Raw genomic sequence first — 22,552 nt, forward strand, 5'->3', positions numbered from 1 at the left:
TATTTCTGCAAAAAATCCGCCCAGTCAGCCGACTTCAAAGATTCAAAGAGGTTTAACAGGAATGAGCGCGCTGACATCGGTTCCCCAGCTGTCTGCATTCACAACTGAGTATAAACCCAAAAGCCAGCTGGTTTCCCAGGGTCTCCTCCTGGCAGGACGTCCCACAAACATCTCGTCTGGGACTCACCAACGAGGCATCCTAGTCAGGTCTTTGAACCATGGCGGCTCCTTTCAGTTTGGAGGTGTCTACTCTGAGCCCCTCACCACTAAGGGAACACAATAGTCACATTTTATGGTGATAGGTGAGCTCAACCAGGAAATGCCTTAACTTATCTTAGTGAATATTATTTCCAGGAACCAAAATCAATGTAATTATGATTTCTGTTTTTAATCAGGCAGCCTTATTGACATCGTTGCATTGTAAAAGACGCGTGGAGCTTCCACCTCTGAGAAGTTAACCCAACGAGTGTGCGCTGTGTCCACTTTTACGCCTCACTTCCAGCTCCATAACAGAACTTCATCAGTGCCTACATCAATAGTTATACTGTCTATGGCTGCAGCCAGTGTTTTCACCACTGTATGTGGTTTAAATGTGGCCGATGAGCTGTGACAGGCTACTGATTTAGCAGTTCATTAAGGTGCCTGCGCCTGTACTCGCCTGACGTCAGTGTAAATGTCAGTCAGAGCTCCTCGTTAACAGCTTCTTCTGTCTCTGTTTGTCTCTGCAGGACTGAACACAGCAGGAAACGCCACACACACCTGACAGGTAAAGCTATTTTTGCTCTTCGCTAATTTGGCCACGCCGTCTGTTTGCTGGTAACGAGGAGCACGGCTGCAGACAGATGCAAACAGCTGCAATGGATCACAATTATCTTGTAGATTTGTGGCACTCATGCTTGCAGAAACAATGATTACACTTATTACTGAAATAAATAAAAACTCTGCTTTTATTCATTTAACTTCCCCCAAACGATTTTCTTGGGACTCGATGGTTCGCGATTTCTTACTGTAACATCTGATCTCAGTCTGTCGTGTCATATGAAATCTCTTTAAAACCACGACGCTGTCATCGTGGGGTAATAACAGATGAATAGCAGCTTCACCAAACTGCTATTTTTAACCCTGTGAAAACAAGATGGGAAGTTGTAATCACAAGGAACAGCCTGTTATCCCAGGATATCAAGATCGCAGAGCTGTTTTACCGAGCTCTCTTAAACCGAAAAATAGAGTGTGAAGGAAACAAAGGTTAGAAAAACTCCACACGGGAATCCAAAAAATGAAACGTAGACTCGCAGTGATGCAGATGAGGAGGTGAGACTGAGCGTTGCAGCCTCGCACTCTCACGTTCCTGATTAATGACGGGGCTGTTCCCAAACAATGACAACTCACGGACACGGTCAGATTGTGTGCACACCTCACACTGCGGGGGGGGGGGGGGGGGGAATTACACACAAGTGCAAAGTAGAAGCAGTAAAGCATGCATGGGTGTGACTCAAAAACACATACTGATCTACACTAGGAAGCTGGTAGTCCAAATCAGGTTAATCAGACCAAGACACGACCTAAAGACCGCCACAGTCACATGTTACAGTCACAGTGCAGGAAACAGCGGTTGAAGACCACAGCACGCCCAAGATGAATGCAACTGACTGCAGTCAACCTTTGATCGTTGTTGTCTTTGGTTGCTTCGAAGTCAGAGATCAGGGCTACGAGCGCTCTCAGCCAGGCACTGGTGAATTTGGTGCATCGACATGGTGATGATCCCTCTGACTTTAAAGATGTGCTGCACAGAAACAGGAGACGCGGCCATTACATCATCATTTCACAAGCTGACAGCGGCGCAGTCACCACATACACAAAAACTCTCTGATGGCCATGTTTCTCCATGAAATGTGTTCTTCTACTGCACCTGCCATGAAAGCGTGGACGTGGATAAGGACACGTGGATCGCTCAGTGCAAAAACAAACAGATGTTCGAGGCTGTAAATAAGACGCCTGCTTAAACAAATGAAGAGAAATGAAACGGCAGTTACATAAACACACCGTTGGAGCTGCATCAAGAACAAATCACGTCTCTCTCGTGGAGCGTGGCTGAACTTTCAACATTTAGTGCAATGAAATTCTGCCAGCTGGCGAACAAGCACGGGCAGAAATATCAGAAATATCAGTGCTGCAGATGTTTTCAAGACCAGCTGCATACGAGAAGTACGATGTTAGAACTCTGACAATAAAATGACTTGAATCGTGCAATTTGGGAGGCAGAGGTAAGTGTTTCATGTTTCTGTTAAATCTGCTGTGTAAAAAGCACAGAGTGGATCATGGAGACGCTGCAGAGTGAAGGAGTTGGTGCTTCAGCGTGAACTCTGCAGCCTCGTTTGTTTCCCTGCAGCTGATTTCTGGTTCAGCTCCAGATGACCTGTACTCCTCCACATTCCTCCCTGTGTGTGTGTGTGTGTGTGTGTGTGTGTGTGTGTGTGTGTGTGTGTGTGTGTGTGTGTGTGTGTGTGTGTGTGTGTTTTCACACACTGAGAGGACACAGACAGAGGCAGAGAGAAAACTCGAGAGTTGTCACGTCGACGGATTTTTTCTCTGCATTACAAACAGCAGAATGATTAATTTACTGGTTTATTGATTAAGTGACTGGTTGATTGATTTGTGGGCGGCCTGTAAAGCGTGTCATGTTTTCCTTTCTTTTCTTTTTCTTTTTTAAATAGCAGCAGTGATATCCAAACAATCCATGATCTGATTGATTAACCTCACCCAGCAGCGCCCCCTGGTGTTTGGCATCTGCACTCTGTCTACATGTGAAATAAGCTACACAAAATATTTCCATCTTCCAAAAATTTCTATGCAACGTATACGTTACAAACATGTGACGATTGTCTCTGTCTGAGGTAACGACACTGATTGTGTAAGTGGAACATCATTGGTTCAAAGATCCGTCTGAGGATCTTTGCTGCTCCGCGGTCTCTCCCGTGTCCAGTCAAATGAAGTAATAAAGTAGAAATGCTCTTAAAATAATAAAAGTCTTTGAGTGGAAGCGGGTCAGAGGAACTTCAGGGATCATATCTGTCAGCGTTGTAGCCACTTCATCTATCAAGCATAACTCAGCTGTAGTGTTCACTCCCAGCGGTCACTGCAGTGAGGAGACTCACAGTGTTGTCAGCATGATGCATCACTGCCCCGTGTGTGTGTGTGTGTGTGTGTGTGTGTGTGTGTGTGTGTGTGTGTGGGACTGTTACTGTTCGGATGTGGGACTTATGGATAATCTACGTCTAATTGGCCCGTTCTCACTGCAGCCTTCATCCCTGCACAGTACGGGAGTTACCAAGTGATCGGTGCCTCACACTGATTGTTTTTCTCTGGAAAGGAGACAGAATTAAATTCTCTCTTGTTTTTGATTTATTGAGTCTGTCACTTTTTCGGGCGGCCTACAGCAGAAATAACTTCGGATTGGAGGGAGCGTTGTGAAGCAGCAGCACATCAGAGGAGAAAAAAACTCACTGCGTCTTACAATGCAGATTGCTCATTGGTTTTGATTGATTGATCATACTTTATTCATCCCGAGGGAAATTGGGTTAAGGCTGCCAGCCGTGCCAGCGCCATCTTACCCTTCCGACCATACATACATTACACAAACATCACATGGGGAAGACGGGTCAGAGAGGTATAACAATGGAAAATGCACAACATGAGGAAAGAGGCACTGGTCACAGGTCTCTCAATTCCCGTTGTTCTTCTGCAAGATCTTATCCAGATTGCATTCAGTAAACACAGTCTGAGTACTCACAGCCCTGCCCATCGTCTATCATGTCGAACAGCCTTGTGGGATTTTGAACAGCTGTAGCCGCTTCTTGTTCTTCGATAAGCCGGGTCCGATCAGAACTCTGTTATTGTGGTTCCGAATTGGTAGATGTCGTTCAGTGTCCTCCATCGAGAGTGTCGCCAGACACACGACGCAACGGACCATCAAGTATCCGACAGCAAACATCTCCACAGGACAATCAGGCTCTCCCGAGCCCAGCAGGGGGTCAATTCCATTTGACCAGTTGATTAAATCCATAATTCTTCTTCAGGTTTTTAGAGAACAAGTCTGGGAGACTCTCTTAGGGTTAGAGAATGCGCGAGACTATACAAAGGCCATGAGAAGCCAATCAGGAAAGATAAGGGAGAGGGAGAAAGTGCGACCGCCTCCATCAAGAGCCAAGAGAGAACGGAGAATTTTGATGTTTAATGTTAGTAATTGTCATATTTGTGCCTGTTTACATTTATCTTTTTAAACATTCATTAAATCAGATCAGCAGGCCGTTTGCATGCTGGATCAAGGCGAGACCAAGAAACGGAGTTTTGACTAAAAGAGCTTTAAGAAAGGAGCACGTGGCTGTCTGTGGATATATGAATGTGTTTAAGTGCTGCTGAGGCCTGCTGCTGGCCTCCGGGCCACAGCTTGAGAACCTCTGTGTGGAACGTAGCTGTAACTTTTTATTGTAATGATGTGATGATGCTGACTTGAATCATCTGGTTATCATGGAGCCACTCACTAACGTAGGCTGCCTGTGCAGGTTTACCAAGTGGTTGTCGTTACCTTTTTCTCTGTGAGATGAATGTTTGTATGACGCTCCTGGGAAAACGTCTCTGTAGCCTTTGCGTTTGTTGAATTTCCATTACTTTGTGTCACCAATAAGCTTTGTAACAAAACACGACACAAATTCAGCTTCAGAGCCTCAGCATTTAAACCTGAGCAGCAGGCTCCCGGCCGGCTGAGACAGTCAAACAGTTTGTGACAGAAACTCATATTAAATGAAATGTAATAATCAGTCTGTAATTGTTTAAATGTCAGGGCAGCCGATTGAGTGTGCGATCTTTGTGTGTTTAACCTTTATTTAACATGTTTATGTGTAAAGCAGCCAGCAGATTGCCTGAATGGTTTCAGAGTAATAAAGAGTCAAATACAGAGAAGAGCAAGATATTGATCTGTGAGAGATTTAGACTGGAACTGTGTCCTCACAAGTATAGGAGTGCAGGTGTGTGTGTGTGTGTGTGTGTGTGTGTGTGTGTGTGTGTGTGTGTGTGTGTGTTACAGAAAATGATAAATGGCTCCTTTTCTTTCTTTCTTTTTTTTTTTTTCAATTTCCATTACGTCAGTCCAATCCTCCGAGGAAATTATTTGCAAAATTCAAATGTTCTCTGCAGCAGTGATCTGGAAGCCGATTGGCTGACAGATCAGCCTCACACCTACAGCTGAGGACTAAAATGACTGTAATGACTGTAACTAGACCTGTTCCTGACTCTAAGCTGTCCTGTCTTCAGCCACATGATGGCCAATCATGGACTGCATTTCAGCTAAGTAGCTAAATCATAGCCAAGTGATGGGAAGAGGAACAAAAAAATCCTTCCGTCCTTCCATCCTTCCTTCCTTCCTTCCTTCTGGATGAGTTGTCTTGCTCTTTGTGATGCTGTTGCACCGTTCAGTTCACTTTTATTTATATAGCACCAAATCACAACAACAGTTGCCTCAAGGCGCTGAAGTCTCTGCTACACAACTTGCACTTCCCTTCAGAGCAGCTTTCTTCACTTCTCCATTGTCATGCAGATTTCTTCCAACAGTCTTGATCTTATCCTTGTAATGGGGACATGCTGTCCTTCCTCTGCTCAGTGTATGGCATCACGGGTGTTGTGGCCGGTCTCTCAGAGTTGGTGCAGCATTCCTGAGGTGGGAATCATGGTTTCCTTCAGATCACTGATGTTGGCGTCTCCATCGATTGAGTTGATCTTCGGGATCTTTGGTGGAGCTCCATTGTTCTAAAGTGCCTGCTGTGGGCGCTCCATGATTCAGCAGCATACAGAAGGGTTAAGAGTCAGAAAACCACACACCCACACTGACCACGTCTTTGGACTGTGGGAATAAAAGTGGGAATCCTTCACAGGGACAACAGATGCACTCTGTACAGAAAAATCCAGAAACCTGGAAGCTTTTTGCTTTTCTCTGCACCACAGAGCCACCTGTAACTCTTTAAATCTTTATTTAAAATCGTATCCAGAGCCTGCTGCTGTAACTCACCAGGCTGAGTGGGTGAGCTTTATGCTGAAGGCCACTGCAGGGTCCCAGATCACTTCCTGTGTGCCATTCCTCCTCGCTCTCTCCTGGCATTCCGGTTTGCCAAAAAGGCTCAAAATGCCCCAAACAATTCTGAAAACTCGCTAACAGTTACATTTAGTTACATTTTTGTTATTTAACATGAAAACCACACGTTTCTGCTTCATTCATACCCACTAAAAAATCCCTCCACAGCTGAGGTCCACCATCATATCTGCTGCTATGCAGGCCCCCCTGGCTCAATGCAGGCAAACCGAAGGCATGTGTGTTAAATGACTCACTGACGTTCTATAATATACGCTCAGTTAATTAGGCACAAACAAACGCACGCCACTACAACCGCCAGGATGTAAATCCTGCCGTCATCAAGGCTGGAAGCTGCAGTAAACCAGAGGCTGTGAGGAGCACGTAAATATTAAAGGAGTCGAATCCCGTCAGACCTGCTGTCAGCCGTGAATCAGGTGGAAGAAATCTGCAGCAGGGTCTGCAGGAGCATACATTACATGTTTTGTCTTAATATATGTGTGCATACAGTAAAGTGAGTGTGTGCGTCCGGTGGTCATCTCCCAGCAGAGCGCTCCTGCTCTCCATCAGTCTATTTCTGTCTCTGAGTGGGCAGGATGGATGAACCGCCCGAAGGGATGGAGAGGGGGATGAAGAGAAAGTGAGAGAGGTGGAAATAGTAGAGGAAGAGCAGCGTATGTGATGCCGCCGTCCTCTCGTTTTGATCGACCTGTGTCGCTTTGTGCTCAATCTGTTTTTGTTTTTTTCCAGCTCGTAATGAATTAATTAGAGATGACATCACGGAGTGAGAGAGCGGCAGGTGTCGCTGCAATGGAAGACTGTGATAGGCTGTGAATGATGAGGGTGACAGACGAGGGGTGAAGAGGAAAGGACAAGAAGATTAGAGGGTTTAGAGTAAGGACACCTCAGAGGTCTAATTATCGCCCGTCCATTAGTGAAGTCTTTGGACACCACTGGTTGTCACTGGCAGCAGACTTAAAGATCTGCAGACTGAAAGGAAGTTTTGTTTAACCGCTCATTGAAAGCTGAGTAAAAGTGCGTGCACCTGTCCAGGTGTCTTGTTGTACTCGTGTTTCCCTCTAACAGGCTTGAGCATGAACATTTCAGTCAGCGTTTCCTTTTCAGGAACGTCTCAGCAACATGTCTCCTCTCGCCTCTCACTGCTTGCTGTGTGGGAAATTTGATCGCTGTAAGTTTGCCAGAAAATGAAAATGGTGACATGTTGGAAGAAAGACATTAGCAATGATCTTAAAGAAGCAAATGTTGCTGCCCAGCACTCTGGGAAGTGTCATAAGTCCACCCCAAGCAACTTGAAGTCGATCATTCTACAGTGAGAAAGATTATTAATAAGGGAAAAACACTGAAGGCTTCATGGCTCCTGTGGAGGGTTTGCCAGGACAAAAGCCTGAATATGTCAGCACAGCTTGGTTTGCGGAGTTGCATCACATAAACCCAGAGACCTCTGGAACTGCGTCCTTCTAGCAGACAAGACCAAAGTGGAGATGTCCGTCCATGATTCACAGCACCAAGTCTGGAGCACAAACACCTCACACTAACTATCAGCACGGCGTGGATGGGTGACAGTTGGGGCACCTTTCACTTACTGAGTCAAAGTATTCTAGAGTTAAATGTGAGGACATGTGTCCAACATCTAAAGCTTGGGTCATGCAGCAGGACAGTGATCCAAGCTCAGCAGCAAATCCACAGCAGAATGGAGAAAAAGAATCAAAGTGCTGCAGTGGAACAAGTCCAGACCTCAGCTTGGCTGAGATGCTGTTTGGGAACCTTCAGAGAGCTGTGCATGAACAAACGCTCTCAAACCTCAATGAGCCGAAGCGATAAATGTGGCAAAATTCCTCTAGAATGATGTCAAAGACATAAAACCATTACTTCAGGTTATTAGTGCTAAAGGAGGCTCTACAAGCTACTGACTCTGGAGCCAATCCCAGCTGACGCAGGGCTTTTTCACTGTGAGCCAGCAATGCTAACCACAGCGCCACCATGCTGCTCATTTAGGGTTTCTTAAACGAACAGCTGTTCTTCTGAGGATGCATTTGGCAAATTTTTAAGACCTCCTAGAAACTCCTGTTACATCAAACCTCATTTTATTTTTCTCATGATTGTGTCTTACCTGTTTTAAAGATCATTTATGCCTCATGTCGGGTGAGCAGCTGCATGAAAAAGATAAATGTCATGATTAAAGAGCTGCATTAGTTACCTAAAAGTAAAGATAAACTTTTGAGGAGGAAAATGACAACGTAGTGTTAATAATTACTTTTCTCTTGACTCATTTTTAGACCAACACTGATTAGATAAGTGTGCTCTTTGGGTGCTCTGCCTCTAATCCTGCCTCAATGGTAGCCGAGGCATTTATGTGTAATTTAGCAGAAGCATCCATTACACAGAGCAGGATTAGGTTCGGGTTGCTGATGTGACTGAGGTCAGACTGAAGAGTCGCTGGCTCCGAGCGAATGTCGAGTCAGTAAATGAATAACAGAGAAAACTCGGTGAATCTGAGAGAGAGCGAGGCAGCAGCTGCTTCTCCTCCTGCTCGCAGGAAAACAGCTGCTTCACTGGTGGAGGATACCGCCTGAGGGACTCGCAGTGACACACACAGATCTCTTGTGTGCTGAGAGGTCAGCAGGCTACCAGGTAAAGGTGGAGGACGGGTGAGAGGAAAGAGAAGGAGCTGAGGGAGGCGAGGAGATTGAGGAGGAAAAGAAGGGGGAAGTGCTGAGTCTAACTGATGACCGCTGCTTGCTACAGCCTTCAGCTATTTGTACGTCGCAGGAAAAAAAGATAAATAAATAAAGAAGACAAATGTCCCCTGCTCTGTGGAGGACAAACTAAATCTTCCCTGCGGCTCTCTTCTGCTACTGTTTCAGAAACTCTAAACCAGAGAGGAGAGCAGCTAAAGAACAACAAATACATCCTGGGAAATGCGGCTCGCTGGCTGCTGCATTCGCCCGGTGTGGGCAGGGATTTGGTGACCTGCATTTCAATCCAGAGTAAAAGGACAGAGAAAGACAGAAGGGAGAGGAGAACGTGGACGTGCTGATGGACGGGTTGTAACAGAGACTCAAAACTCAAAGACTCAGAAAGACTGGAAACTCCTCCCACAGCTTTATTACTCCTCGTGATGAATGTACGGAGAAAATGGGCTAAATGAAAATTACATGCAGAACGAGTGAGTCCTGCAAAGGCCTCAAACTGAAACCTGAACCCTGTGTGACCAGTTCCCCCCTAAAAACATTGAATTTCATGACCTAAACCCCTCCTACACTGGGGATCTCCATCTGGGACATCATATTAGCTCCGTCTTCGTATCAGTGTGTTTACATAAGCTGCGGCTTAATACAGTGAAGGACCATAATGTTGTGAGTCGTTTTACCTTGAATGTTGGCTGTGTGTGATAACACACTTTATATTGTAGTGCAGTAGATAAACTTTAGTTAGTTTCTATAAATTGTAGCTTAAACTAAATCAAAGGTAACACAGCTGATGCTGCACACAGTCCTAGAACCTGCTGATAGGATAAACTGCATATAAAAGATGGCCTTCTGCTCTAAAAAGGGCCTAAAACACCAGTTCTTTCCAGTTGCCAGCAGGGGGCATCTCTCAATTAACTAAATGTTTGTTGGAAAACGACCCTTGATCTGTGACATCAGTGAACACTTTCAAATCTTATTTAATACAATGTTCAGTGTATTTTATTTATAAATCACCAAATCACAACATCAGTCACCTCGAGGTACAACCAGGGATCTTCATCAATCACAAGTCATTAGCCAATGAGCTGCGAGCGTCTTATTGGTAAAGTCCGTCCCACTTTTCTGATGTCTGGTTTCAAAAAGCCAAGATGGCCTTGATGTAATGCTGTTCAGCTGCACACATCACAGTTATTCAGGTTAATACTGTAATCGTGGTTGTTTAGCAAGTTAACAAATGTTGCAAATGAATAAAAATGAGGCGAGGGTCACGAGGGACACGGGTTTAACTGGTAGGGGGTGGATCCCGGAATATAAGACCAGTTTCCCAAGGCCAGCCAGCAGTCACTGCAGGACAGACTCCACAGTGGGAGCAAAGAGAGCTCCAGGTCAAAGTGAACTTGCATCAGGTCCCTCAGAAGACCTTGAGCTAGAGAGAATAAACCAACAGCCACGTGCCTCATGCCACTGGCAGCAGAGCAGGAGACAAATCCTGAGACGAGGGCGGCTGCAGATAATCCTGGGACAGGTTCACCTACAGAAACCCTCTGAGTTTTATTTCCTCTGGTGTTGTTGATCAAAGGCTCTCTGTGTGCCAGTTAGCTGATATTAAGGTTTAGCTTAAAGTTAATCACAATAGGTGACATCACAGTGCGCTACAGCCATCTTTTATGTACAGTATGTGGTCAATATGCACATAGGTGAGAAAATCCCAATCGTGAAACTAAAACTAACGAATCCAACTAACGTTTGATGATCTTTATTCTGGAGATTATTTCTTTTAATTGAAAGACAAGATTAAAACAGGCTCCAGCAAACACTGGCCGTCCAAAGCTGTTACAACGTCGAAAAAGTAATTTTATCTGCTGATATCATCTGTTATGACGTCACCATCACCAGCTCAGTAAAAGGAAAGCTGTCCACGGCCTCACAGATGGACGCAAACCTGCAGGTGATGGTGCAGATGGTTGGGTTGTCCATAACGCAGTTAGCAAAATATTAATTCCAGGTGTTTCTCTCAGCAGACGGAAAACGAAACATTTGAAATGATTCATGTTCACTGCTTTGTTTGACTGTTTCTCCAAATCTCTGTCGCACCATGCAGATGGAGCTCGCATCAATCTTCACTCCTGAAATGATCAAATGTAGAAAGTTTGATAGAAAATATAAACATTTTTTGCAGTAGTCACACACACACACACACACACACACACACACACACACACACACACACACACACACACACACACACTCTGCACTGATGTGCAGCAGAGAAGACGAGCCACCCGGGGAGAGACTCTCCGTTTCCTGTCAGCCACGCCAACTTCCTGTCACCATGTTGATTTACTGTTCCATTACTCTACCTGTGGAGCTGTGTGTGTGTGTGTGTGTGTGTGTGTGTGTGTGTGTGTGTGTGTGTGTGAGATAATTCTGTGTTTTAGCCTTGTGAGTGTGTATAAGATAGTCTTTCAGTGTTTTGTGTGTGTTTCTCCCCAAAGGCAGGCATCACTGGCAGAGTGCCTCACTGGAGTAATTATAACACACACACACACACACACACACACACACACACACACACACACACACACACACACACACACACACACACACACACACACACACACACACACACAGCCTCACAAGCAGCAGTAGTTGTTACCATGGTGTCATCCTCTCTCTGACGATTAGCCTTTAGACTTTCTTCTTGTTGTGCTGAATATTTTTGCACTGAAAACATGAGTCTCATTTATAATTGGAAGTAAAAGTTCTTAAATGTCTCGGTGATGCTTTAATCTGGCTTCTTCTTTCTTACCACTTGTACATCAGTGTCATGATGGTGGATCTCTGCCTTGATACCGATACTGTGATCAATAATATCCATATGTATGTAATCGAGTGATGTCTGAAAGAACAGTTGTGCCTCGTGGTGTACCTCAGAGGTCTATTTTGGGTCCACTTCTCTTTTGGCTTCTCCCCATTGGCCATATTTTTAGATGTATTTGTGTTATGTTAGCAATTTCTTATTATCTCTATGCTAATGAGGTTCAGTTACACGGTTGTTTCAGCTTCTGAGTTTTCTAAAATGTTTAGTTTTAGTGATCGAATGACAAAAATCAAGCAATAGTTCACTGACACCTTCCTTTAAATCCTTTAAATATTGATTTAAAACAAACTATGATTATTGTTTCTTCAGAAATTAGGCAGAATATCAGTCTCAGAGATTTGGGTGTCATGTTTCTGGCTTATAAAGGAAGACGTTTTTATACAGTCAAACTTTTAACTAATGTCACGAGTTCGAAAATGTTGAGCAATGAAACAAACCAACAGGGGCCCAGGAGATGCAATCAAACGATGAGTTTATTAAAACACACGCAGGAGTCTGCAGCATCACATCAGCACACGTCTCCTGCTAAGAACACACTTGAAAATGATTTTATAACATCAGGGTTTACGCCCCTTCTTGCGTCGATTACAGATCAAATACATCGATTACAGTAAATTGTACATCCTAAATGGCTAAAAACAGACACAGAAGTTCCTCTTTCTATAACACCTTCCATACATGGCAATAGATTTCAAGCCTAGATGGTCTCTGAGGGCTTGTCCTTTTCTTAACTGGTCTTCTGTCATCTGTTACTAAGCAAACTGAAATGCAGTTAGAAGCTAAATGAATTTCGGGCCTCCTGCCTGGCAGGCTTCTGGATTATATGTGTGTTGTAAGCGTGTATGCTGTTCATCCTTCTGTGCTCCAAGTCACCTACACAATAGATTGTGACGACATAGCGCTTCACAAAGCTTAAAACCTTCTTTAATAGACTGAGCATCAACTCTGAATGAGCACAAACATGCAATGTGTATAAAATAATCATAGCTGCACCTGGAATAAAAAGGTTAACGTGGTGGCTATAGCTTTAATAAACATCTTTAATGCAATATCAAGGCTGTAGGGTATATTATTAATGCAATTAATAGTGCAGGTTATATTGTAGCAGTAAAATAATTTCTGTATCTCCACACTAACTTCATGTTTTATGTTGTATTCTATTGCTTTACATCGCTATAGTATGTTTTATTTCTAATATTTTATTTCGAAGCACTGGGTCATTATCTGTGAATTACAAAAAGAAAAGGAATAAGACTTCTCAGAATGTTAATTTAAAAGCTTTAGAGTAATTTTAATATTTTCCTCATTTCTTTTTCTCCTGATAATGCACCTTAACAAATGTAAGTAGAGGAATCTTCTATTATATATGTTTTGGACATCGTTGGCTTTAGGTCTGGTAAATAGTGCACATTCATACACTGCTCACATATTTTGTGCTCTAAGAACAAACCAAAACCAGCGAGTGATGTCACAGTGATTGTGTCCATCTTTTATATACAGTCTGTGGATATATCCTGGTTTTAATGCCTCTGACAGCTTGTCATAAAATACAATGTGATTAACGTGGTTTTGTTTTAGAGCAGCGGTCCCCAACCCCCGGGCCTCGGACCGGTCCGTGAGTCGTTTGGTACCGGGCCGCGAGAGTTGAGGCTCAGGTGTGAAATGTATAGTTTTCAGGGTTTTTATCGGTTTTCAGCGTTAACTCTGTTTTCACGTGTTATGGTAAAAGTGGTAAATGGCCTGCATTTGTATAGCGCTTTACACTACATCCAGTCATCCAGCCACTGGTGATGGCAGCTACATTGTAGCCACAGCCGCCCTGGGGCGCACTGGCAGAGGCGTCACTGGCGACACCGGGCCCTCTGACCACCACCAGTAGGCAAACACGGGGTTAGTATGTTGCCCAAGGATATTTGGCAATGCAGCCAGGAGGCAGCCTGGGATCGAACCACCGACCTTCTGATTAGTGGCCGACCTGCTCTGCCACCTGAGCTACAGCTACCCCAACGAATAAATTACGAATAAATCTTCTTTTTTCGGTACCGGTACTAGTTTTATTTTGTTGTATTTATCCGCGACACCTTAAAGGCCGGTCCGTGAAAATATTGTCGGGCATAAACCGGTCCGTGGCGCAAAAAAGGTTGGAGACCGCTGTTTTAGAGGACTGAGGGACCTCCAGGGTCAAGAGGGTTGCTTTTTATTTTTGTAAAGAGTCACACGGTGTGCTCGGGTGCTTGAAAATCTCTTCATCTTCACCAAAGCCCTCTGTTGGTTTGAGCTCAGTCTAAATGTGTTTGTGGTTTTCCGTTTGAACCCTGAAAGAAAAATGAAACTTCCACTCGCCGAGCTAATTTGCTTCATAATGACTCTGCCGGGGATGCAGTTTCAACAAAGAAAAGTGGCCTTTCGCAGAAAAACACAAAGCATCTACATGGGGACCGAGCCCCCTCCCGGTGCCCCCCGTTGATCCCAGCCAGGTTGTTTTGCAGCTGAGCTCTAATGAAACTCTGAGTCTATTTTGGTTTGTGCGACATGCAAACATTCGGGTGCCTCGGGCTGCACGCTGATCACAGTTCACAGGTTTTAAACAAGCGAGAACACGAAGACGACAAGTGTTTCCTGTCATCGGAGATTTACGCATCTGAGAGTGGAAACAGGATCAAACAATCAAATGTGTCTGTGCAGACAAACGAGCTGAAAGCACACGAAAGGATCCCAGACCGGCCCCGTCTCTCAAAGTGATCGACACGAAAGCTCGTGAAGTTTCATTTGAGGTCACGCAGGTTACATTTTCTTTGAAACTACTGATTATGTGTCAAATTCAGAACTATTGCTGCAATATGACCCAAATAATACTTTTTATTCTGTATTTAATGAGATTACAGTCGTATCGCTGTGAGATCTGGCTGTTACAATAAGGGAAAAGTTAATGGAGTTATCAGTCATCGCTGTACTTGAAAGGAGAGATGGTGGCCCAGCCAGATTTATTGTAATAAAATGTGTGGACAGCAACATGAGCCCACAGTTTTATGTCTCTATTGTTTTATAGTTTAGAAAATGATTTGCCAAAGATGAGTGCTTCCAGTTTTCTGCAGACTGCACGACCTGACTGTGGAAGTCGGTTTCTGCCACCGAAATATGAAGTCGATAATAGTTTTGTGTTATTTTCTCACAAGCTGGAGTCAATAAGTGGAGATAATAACCTGTTAAGTTTTGAATCATGATGATCTCTGTCAGTGCCTGCACAAAAATCTCAACTGTAGCTCAACACAACACAACCAAGTCCAGCACAATGAAAACACTGACCCCGGGTTTAAAGAGGACCAGAATGATCCAGAACAGAGTCAACGACTAATTAAATCTGACGGGTACTTCAATACAAAAACACACACAGAGTTCATTTTTCATGATCTGCAGCCTCACAAACAGCTGATGTCATGGAGGTATAAAGTCAGAGCAACAACGTTACTCTTACTGCGCATTTTTAATTTCTTTATTACTCCTTTATCATCCAACCAGAGTCAGAGATGAGTCTACCCCACCCACCACAGGGCGAGAGGCGGGGTACACCCAGGACAGGTCACCACTGAAGTACCATAAAATCAAATCAAATGAAAGCATCCTTACAATAACTCTGCAGTGCTGTTTGAAGTACTTTTACGTTGCGCCATTGCTGCACTTCAAACTTGTCCTCAGAGCAAACATCAAATTCTCTTTCAAACTCTGAGGCTGTGGAAGTCTCCTGCATACTCGTAGAATAAGACGCCAACCAGAGTGCTGCTGTGCATGTGGTCAGCACTGACATGGACTTCAGTAGAATATTTTCACTCCCTCACCTTCCCCAGACAGTTCTAACGTTACGCTCTTTAAACGCCATCAGACTTTGGCAGGACGGCGTCTGGAGGCTGCCTCATGGAAGAGAGGAGCTCTGCCTGTTTGGCTACATCCACACGTACACGGGTGTTTTTGAAAACACGGAGTTTCCGTTTTTGTTTTTTGTTTTGTTTTTTTAAATCCCGTCCACACGTGCAGTTTTGAAAAATATCTCCGTCCACATGTTAACGCCAAAAACAAAGTCAAACACTGTCGAGAACATGCCAAATCCTAACTGTGTAGAAAGGTTGGCCAATCAGAAGTCTCGAATCCTGGGAGGGAAAGACTAAACAGGGTTTTGTGCCGCTGAAAAGGTTAAATACTAATGAAAAAGTTGTTGTGTTTTTCTGGGATGGCAGCTCATTTTGTGTTACTTTTCCGATGCCTTCATCGTTTCAAATGTTAATAACTAAAAACAGTATTTTGGCTGGTGTAGACTCACAACTTAGGAATCAATAAAACACATATAGCATGCATAAATTTAATTTTCTAAAATTTAATTTATTCAAAACCGACGACGCCGTTGGCAGATAGATTAGCAGCAGCAGTATTTTGTCTCCATTGTAGAAATTCATCTCATGTAACCAACAACGTGGCCCAAAACGTGACATCAGAAAAGGCGTACACCTTTGATGTGGCGTGACTAAATCTCCTTTTTCTTCGTACACACGTAAATGCAAAAAAGACGTTTTCAAAAATCTCAGTTTTCAGTGAAAACGGCGTTTACCTGTGGACGAAAGGCGCAAACGCTCAGAAAAATCTGCGTTTTCAAAAATCCCGGTGTACGTGTGGGCGTGGCCTTACTCAACTTTGATGCTGCTCATGTGTTCACTGAATAAAATTAAGTAACCGATCAAGGCAGCAGTGGAAGAGCAACCCTTACATTCGGTTTCTTGTATTTAAAAAATGCTCAGTTACAGCGAACGTTTAAACAGATGATCTTTGTAGGTGGGATAAACCTGTCTCCTCCCAGCAAGAAGGTCCTGGGTTTGAATCCATGTCTGCATAGATTCTCTCCTGGTGGCCTGACATCCTCCCACAGTTTAACTGCTTCTTGCCTAATAACACACACACACAGTCCTGTTTTTATATCTCCGTGGGGACATCTAATTGATGTAATGCTTTACCTAACACCTAACCCTAAAAACTGACTGCCTGACCCTAACCCTCAGCCCTAAACCCAACCATAACCTAATTGTACCCCTGACACTAAAACACCATGTTGTCTCAAAAACGCCTTCACACTCTTGGGGACGCTCGTTTTGTCCACACGAGTAGAGTCACATTCCAATTTCTGTAAACATGCTGCAAACACGACCCTGAACTGAAAAGATGGATGCATGTGTAAAATCCACATTGCTGCTGACTTGTTCACAGCAGGACTTTGTTTAGCTTCTGTACCAGTATTCCTGAATTGGCTTCTCCAAACCGGCAGCCTGCTGTTACCATCAGCTGTGGGAAATCTACAAACTCATTACAAAATATCCAAACTAAGACTTGTTTATCTGTTTAATCTTCACGATTTCTTCATCTTTTATTCGTAATCTGTTTTTCCCTTGCTTGTAAAAATCAAGCCTGTGCACACTTACGGTTCATTTTTGACGTTACGTACAATCAGCATGCACAAGATGTCTCGCAGGCATTTAGAAAATGTCCTCCTTGATAACTGTCTGCTGGAATGAGCACCGGCGCCTCTGGGGACCGCTGGCAGGACTTTCAAACACATCAGTGATGTTTCCCGTGATGGCGTCACGTCGTTTGTTTGCGTGTGTTTAATCTAATGTGTGTGTCTGTTTGTTTCAGGTCCCTGCTGAGCCCAGCGCTGTCAAACACTTGCCACACTCTACAGCATCAGAACAAGGTAACACGCGCACATACACATACACATTGTGCGCCTTAACCAGCCTTTCACACGGGCCAAACTAAATGAGTAACTGTAACCAGAACCCTCAAACGGTCCTTTGAAGCTCCGCCCCAAAGTGAGTGAGGACCGAAAACGTCCTCACGTCCAAGGTTGGTCCTCACAAAGACATATGTGCCGCTGTGCAGTCAGACGCACTCAGGACCAATTAGTTCTTGGTGTGTGATGAATTCGTCACCGTGTGCCTCCTGCGGCCAGGCTGCTACAGCTGGTCAGACGCAGCATCCATCACGAGAACCAACAAATAACTGAGCCGTGCGTGTTTCTCATCTGTAACCATGGTTACATTTGGGTGCATTTTATTTGAAAAAGCTTTTACGTGGCCGGCGGCGTTGTGATGCGCTGTTGTGTGCCGGCGACGTGCGAGTCTCTGGATGTTTCAGTGCTCTGCTGGTTTTCATGTTTTAATACGTCTGTCAGAGCAGCCAGAGGTCAAAAGGTCAAGCCGCGCTGCAGCTAACCCGCTAACTGATTAGTTCAGCCCGCTGCTGGCAACAAGGCTGACTGCGGGAGACACACACACACACACACACACACACACACACACACACACACGCTCTGCCAAATGATGCCAGAGGCCCAGTAGGCTGCAGCATGCCATTACTCTCTCTCGGTGGATCTTGTTTCTGAGGCGCCTCAGTGGCTCCGTCCCTGCAAAGCTGGAAACACTCCCATTCTTCTTCTTTACCTTCCTCTGCTCCCAAAGTTGTTTTTTTTAATGTTTCTGCTGTTTTATCAAAGCTATATTATCCATCTTTAGTGCAAAACTCAAATCTTTATTAGCATGTATAGAGATGCCCTGAAGCCGGCACTCTCTGTTTTCATACGAGCGTCTTAAAACGTTGGAAGAAGCAGGTCTGGGCATTTGCCAGAGTTTTTCTTGCTGGCAGGAAGCTCACAGCAGGAGATGGTCTGCGACAAACGTGGTCTCACTACTGGAAGTACTCCATCTGGTTTGGGCAAGAGAGCCTCGCTGCCTAAGATGTCATGATTAGCTGGAGAGAGGAATCAAGTGAAGGCGTAAAGCAGGTTAAACAGCAGAAAGCAAACCTGTTGTTGGAAGATTAAAAAAAAAATCTCAAAATTAAAGCAAAACTGAAATTTAAAAAAAGGTTCACAACATGAAAAACAAGTGAATTATTCAAAAAGTTTGCAGAGTTAGACGTTAAAGACGTCAGCCCGATGTTTGGATCACATATCAGTCCACCGAAGCTGGACCGGATAGTCGACATAGCGGCAACGTAACGTGCTGCTGACACGGCAAGTGAAGTTTATGCAGATAGCAAATAGCCCCCCCCCCCCCCCCCCCCGAAAAGTAGGAAAAAGGACAGATAAGATAACTTTATTGTCATTGCACAGTCATACATAGCACAACAGTACAATGAAACTGGAAAACTGTCCCACATCGGCACTACCTGCAACACAACACAGTAACTTAACTTAAGTAAAGAAGAATAAGTATGTTTATTGCAGCTTGTTATAAATGTAAATATTAATATTGTTCTTGTTGTTACACCCCAAACAAGTCCAGGGAGGCCAATCAGGTCAGCTGTTAGCACTGATTAGGGCTGACAGAAATAATAGGAAAAATAATAAATAATTAGTTACAACAAAAGTAACGACAGTTACAATGATAATGATGGTGAACCCATCGGACCTAAGGATGGGTATCGTCACTGATTTCTAGAATCGTTTCGATTCGATTTGAATCGGGGAAATTTTTGCCTCAGACAGTCAGAAATATTATAATTCTGATCATGCATCAGTACATTTCCATATTTTTATATTTATAAAAAGAAAGCTGACACTTGTGAGACTTTATCAACGGTGTAAACATCACAGCAGAGGCCTTTGTGTCAAAGTAGCTGAGGATGAAACAGAAAAACATGAAGGAGATTTTCCTGGCCTGAGATTTTATACAAATATTCTGCAGTCGATCAAAAACGAAGGAAAACCATTAATCAACACATGAACATGACCTGATGCTGCTGAGGTGAAGCAGAGCAAAGTTACAGAGGTTTGATTACAGACACAGCTGAGAGTTTTTGCACAACTGTAAAAATTTTAATTTTGTTCAGTATTGAACGGCAGAAATTAGGTTTTCTTTTTGGAAGTAAGTAAAAGGAAAAAAACAGCGGCCGACAGGCTGTAAACAGCAGTAGACTTGTGCACAACAAACAAACGAATAATGAAGAAAACAGATTTTTAGACGGGAAACTGTCCTTGAAGTACAGAGAGAGAGAGAGCTGTGCATGAAGTGTGATTTTATCCTGGTGGAAGCAAAACAGCAAAAGTCAGAGTGAATTCATGACGATGTTTATGTGAAGCGCAGTTTGGATCTTCTTTTGCTGCCGGTTCAGTCAATATTGTTTGGAGAGAGATAAAACCTGCAGCTTTTGAATCTAGAGCAAAAAGGGCGTGAACACAAAGTAGTGATGTGCGATACCACTGATTTCCTTTCCGATCCAATACCAAGTAAAATTCAGGGTGGTATATCGACGATACTGATCCGATACCGATACTTTGTACAAAATCTTTAATCTTTTATTGTATCTCAAATTATAGCATCATAATGATTACAGGACATCAGGTTACTTGTTCTTATCACTTAATAATGCAGAGTTCATCATATAGAAATTAAAAAAAAAATGAAGTTGTGCACTATTTGAGCATGTTGCCTGCCTGCAGCACTAAAGGACTCCGTGGAAGACGTCTGTCTCGCCCTAGCAGCACCTGTCCCTGTCCACTACTCCTCTTCAGTTCGCCTCAACATACGCTCGTTATATTCTGTGATATGGTTTACTCTGAGGTGTTTGACAAGGTCAGTGGTGTTGCCACAACACCTCACTGTCTTACCACATGTATCGCAAACCACGTCTTGGCTGTTTGTAGATGCAAAATACGTGAGCACATGACTCCAATTACACTCAGCTATTGTTGTGAGTGCGCACGCAAAGGGGCTGCGACACAGTTATACAGCTGTATTTCACACATGACTATGGAAGGCGGAAGAGGAAGTAGTTCCTTCCAATGTAGACAATCCGAATGTTATAGTTTCTTTCCACTGTGTTAATGATAAACTACAATTTAACCCAAAATTATTAAAATATCGATATTTTAATGTGAGAATCGATTCTAGAACATAAATGACTGGTATCGGAAGAATCGATATTTCAGGATCGATCCACACATCACTGACACAAAGCTCGACTCGCCGAAACATCAGAATCAGCGAGCTGTCGGCTTTCAGCCCCGACTGTGTCCGTGCCGTCGGTGAGAAAGGCGACATTTCATTGATCCTGATGCGTCGGCGGGTCAAGCTTTGTGTTTACGTCTTTGTGCAGAATCCGTGTTCCTGCTCTCAGTTACTGCTTTAGCTGTTTGATGGTTGTTGAAATTTTGTGAGCTTTAACCTGAGATTCTGGCATTTCTGGCAAAATATATATTAAAAAATTCAGGATTTTAATGAACTGATATCACGTTATCCAAGTCAGAATCGATTTTAATCAATAAATTGATCATCAAAACCCAGCCCTAATCAGACCCACCAGGTGTGTATCCATGAAACATGTCAGACATTACAACCAAATGATTTATAAGCAATGAGTAATGATCCTAACTGAGTTAGCCGCCCTGTTTAAACTGAGCCTGACACTTGCTTAGACATAAAGAACTATTCCCAAATCATCCCCACAGTGAGGGATAGAGATTATTGATTGGTAGACTGGTATCGGATCACTGCTTCATACTGGATGATACTCAAGCCACGCCGCGGGTATCAGGTCAAACCAGAAAAAGATGAATGAGGAACATTTTAACTTTTGCAGTGTCACCGTGGGCTTCAAACTGGAGGAGAAGGTAAACATCAGAGAGCCTGGAGCAGAATAAAAATGGCAGAACATCACTGGAGGTCGACGCGTGGTCAGGGCGACCCTCCAGAGGCATTTACAGCTCCTTTAAAACAGTTTGGGCGATCCTCGTGTCAACTATAAATACTGTGTCACTGTACCCAGGCTCCTGACTCTCCAGACGAAGCTGAACTTTTTCACATTAAAACACGTTTCTAATTAAAAGCCATGCAGATGTCAGCAGTTAATGAATCTCTGCACTGTCTGAGCCTTTCAGCTTCACTCTAAATCATCCATTTCTCATTACTTCAGTTCATCTTTAGTTGTTGTAACTCATCATAATTAGGACTTGATCAAAGAAAGCACTGATTGACTGTCACTGGTCCAAAATACAAGTTCAGATCTTTAAGTTGAACAAATTCTCGTATCTCTCCATTGATTTGTACTCGTTTCAACAATTAAAAATCCTTTTATCTGAACCTGGATGAATGTAAATTATATTTCTGACATACTAAAATATACAGGAGATGACTCAGCGTCAAGCCCTTTGCTGTCATGTGCCTGAACTGTGATTAACAACCCTGCAACAAGGTTTGAAATTTTTTTCGTTGTTTGTTTATTCTTTTCTCCATTAGTCTGTTGTCCTGACGTGATCGTGAGAAACCAAATATTGTGCTGATTGCTGAACTCTGCTCACCGTGAGCTGCACAACAGAAGAGCAAACACGACTATCATTTACTGGGATCCGTTTGCAATTTGTATTTCTGTGTTGAGTTCAGTTTCCTCGTCCCCTGAAAGCAGACTCGCCATCTGCCTCAATCGGATGTGATGAGCTCAGTGTGCTTTCCAACTGCGGAGGGTGGGGGGAGCTTTCAGACCAATCATCATCTCCTGTTTGTCAAAAACACAGAGCACTTCTGAAGCTTTCGTTTCTGATGATATGCCTCTTTGTGACGTGAAAGGGGGGAAAAGGGACCTGGTAGTAATAGGATGGATTTGTAGGACGTCTGTTTGGACGGGTTTCATCTGAGGCAACAATAATCAGAACAAATGACATATTTGAGTCCATTTCGTGACGTTATCACTTCAGTTTTTGGTTTTGTTTGTTTGTTTGAAGTCTGTATCGAAGGATCCATCATATCCCTGCAGCATGCAGATCATTAGCGCCTCAACATTCAGTCGCCTTTGTTGAGAAGA

General features: G+C 43.7%; 1 protein-coding gene across 4 annotated transcripts in view; it reads left to right on the forward strand.

Annotated features, from left to right (window-relative positions):
* Window positions 1–22,552, forward strand: part of sulf2b (sulfatase 2b) — a 105,614-nt gene that overhangs the window by 19,701 nt on the left and 63,361 nt on the right. For all 4 annotated transcript variants that reach the window (XM_026155034.2, XM_026155039.2, XM_026155038.2 and 1 more), the window contains exons 2-3: window positions 729–766; window positions 17,390–17,447. The gene's annotated coding sequence lies outside the window, so the exon portion shown is untranslated. The remainder of the gene's footprint in view (window positions 1–728; window positions 767–17,389; window positions 17,448–22,552) is intronic.

The sequence above is a fragment of the Astatotilapia calliptera genome, chromosome 20 (genome assembly GCF_964374335.1).
Source record: "Astatotilapia calliptera chromosome 20, fAstCal68.1, whole genome shotgun sequence".
Lineage (NCBI taxonomy): Eukaryota > Metazoa > Chordata > Actinopteri > Cichliformes > Cichlidae > Astatotilapia > Astatotilapia calliptera.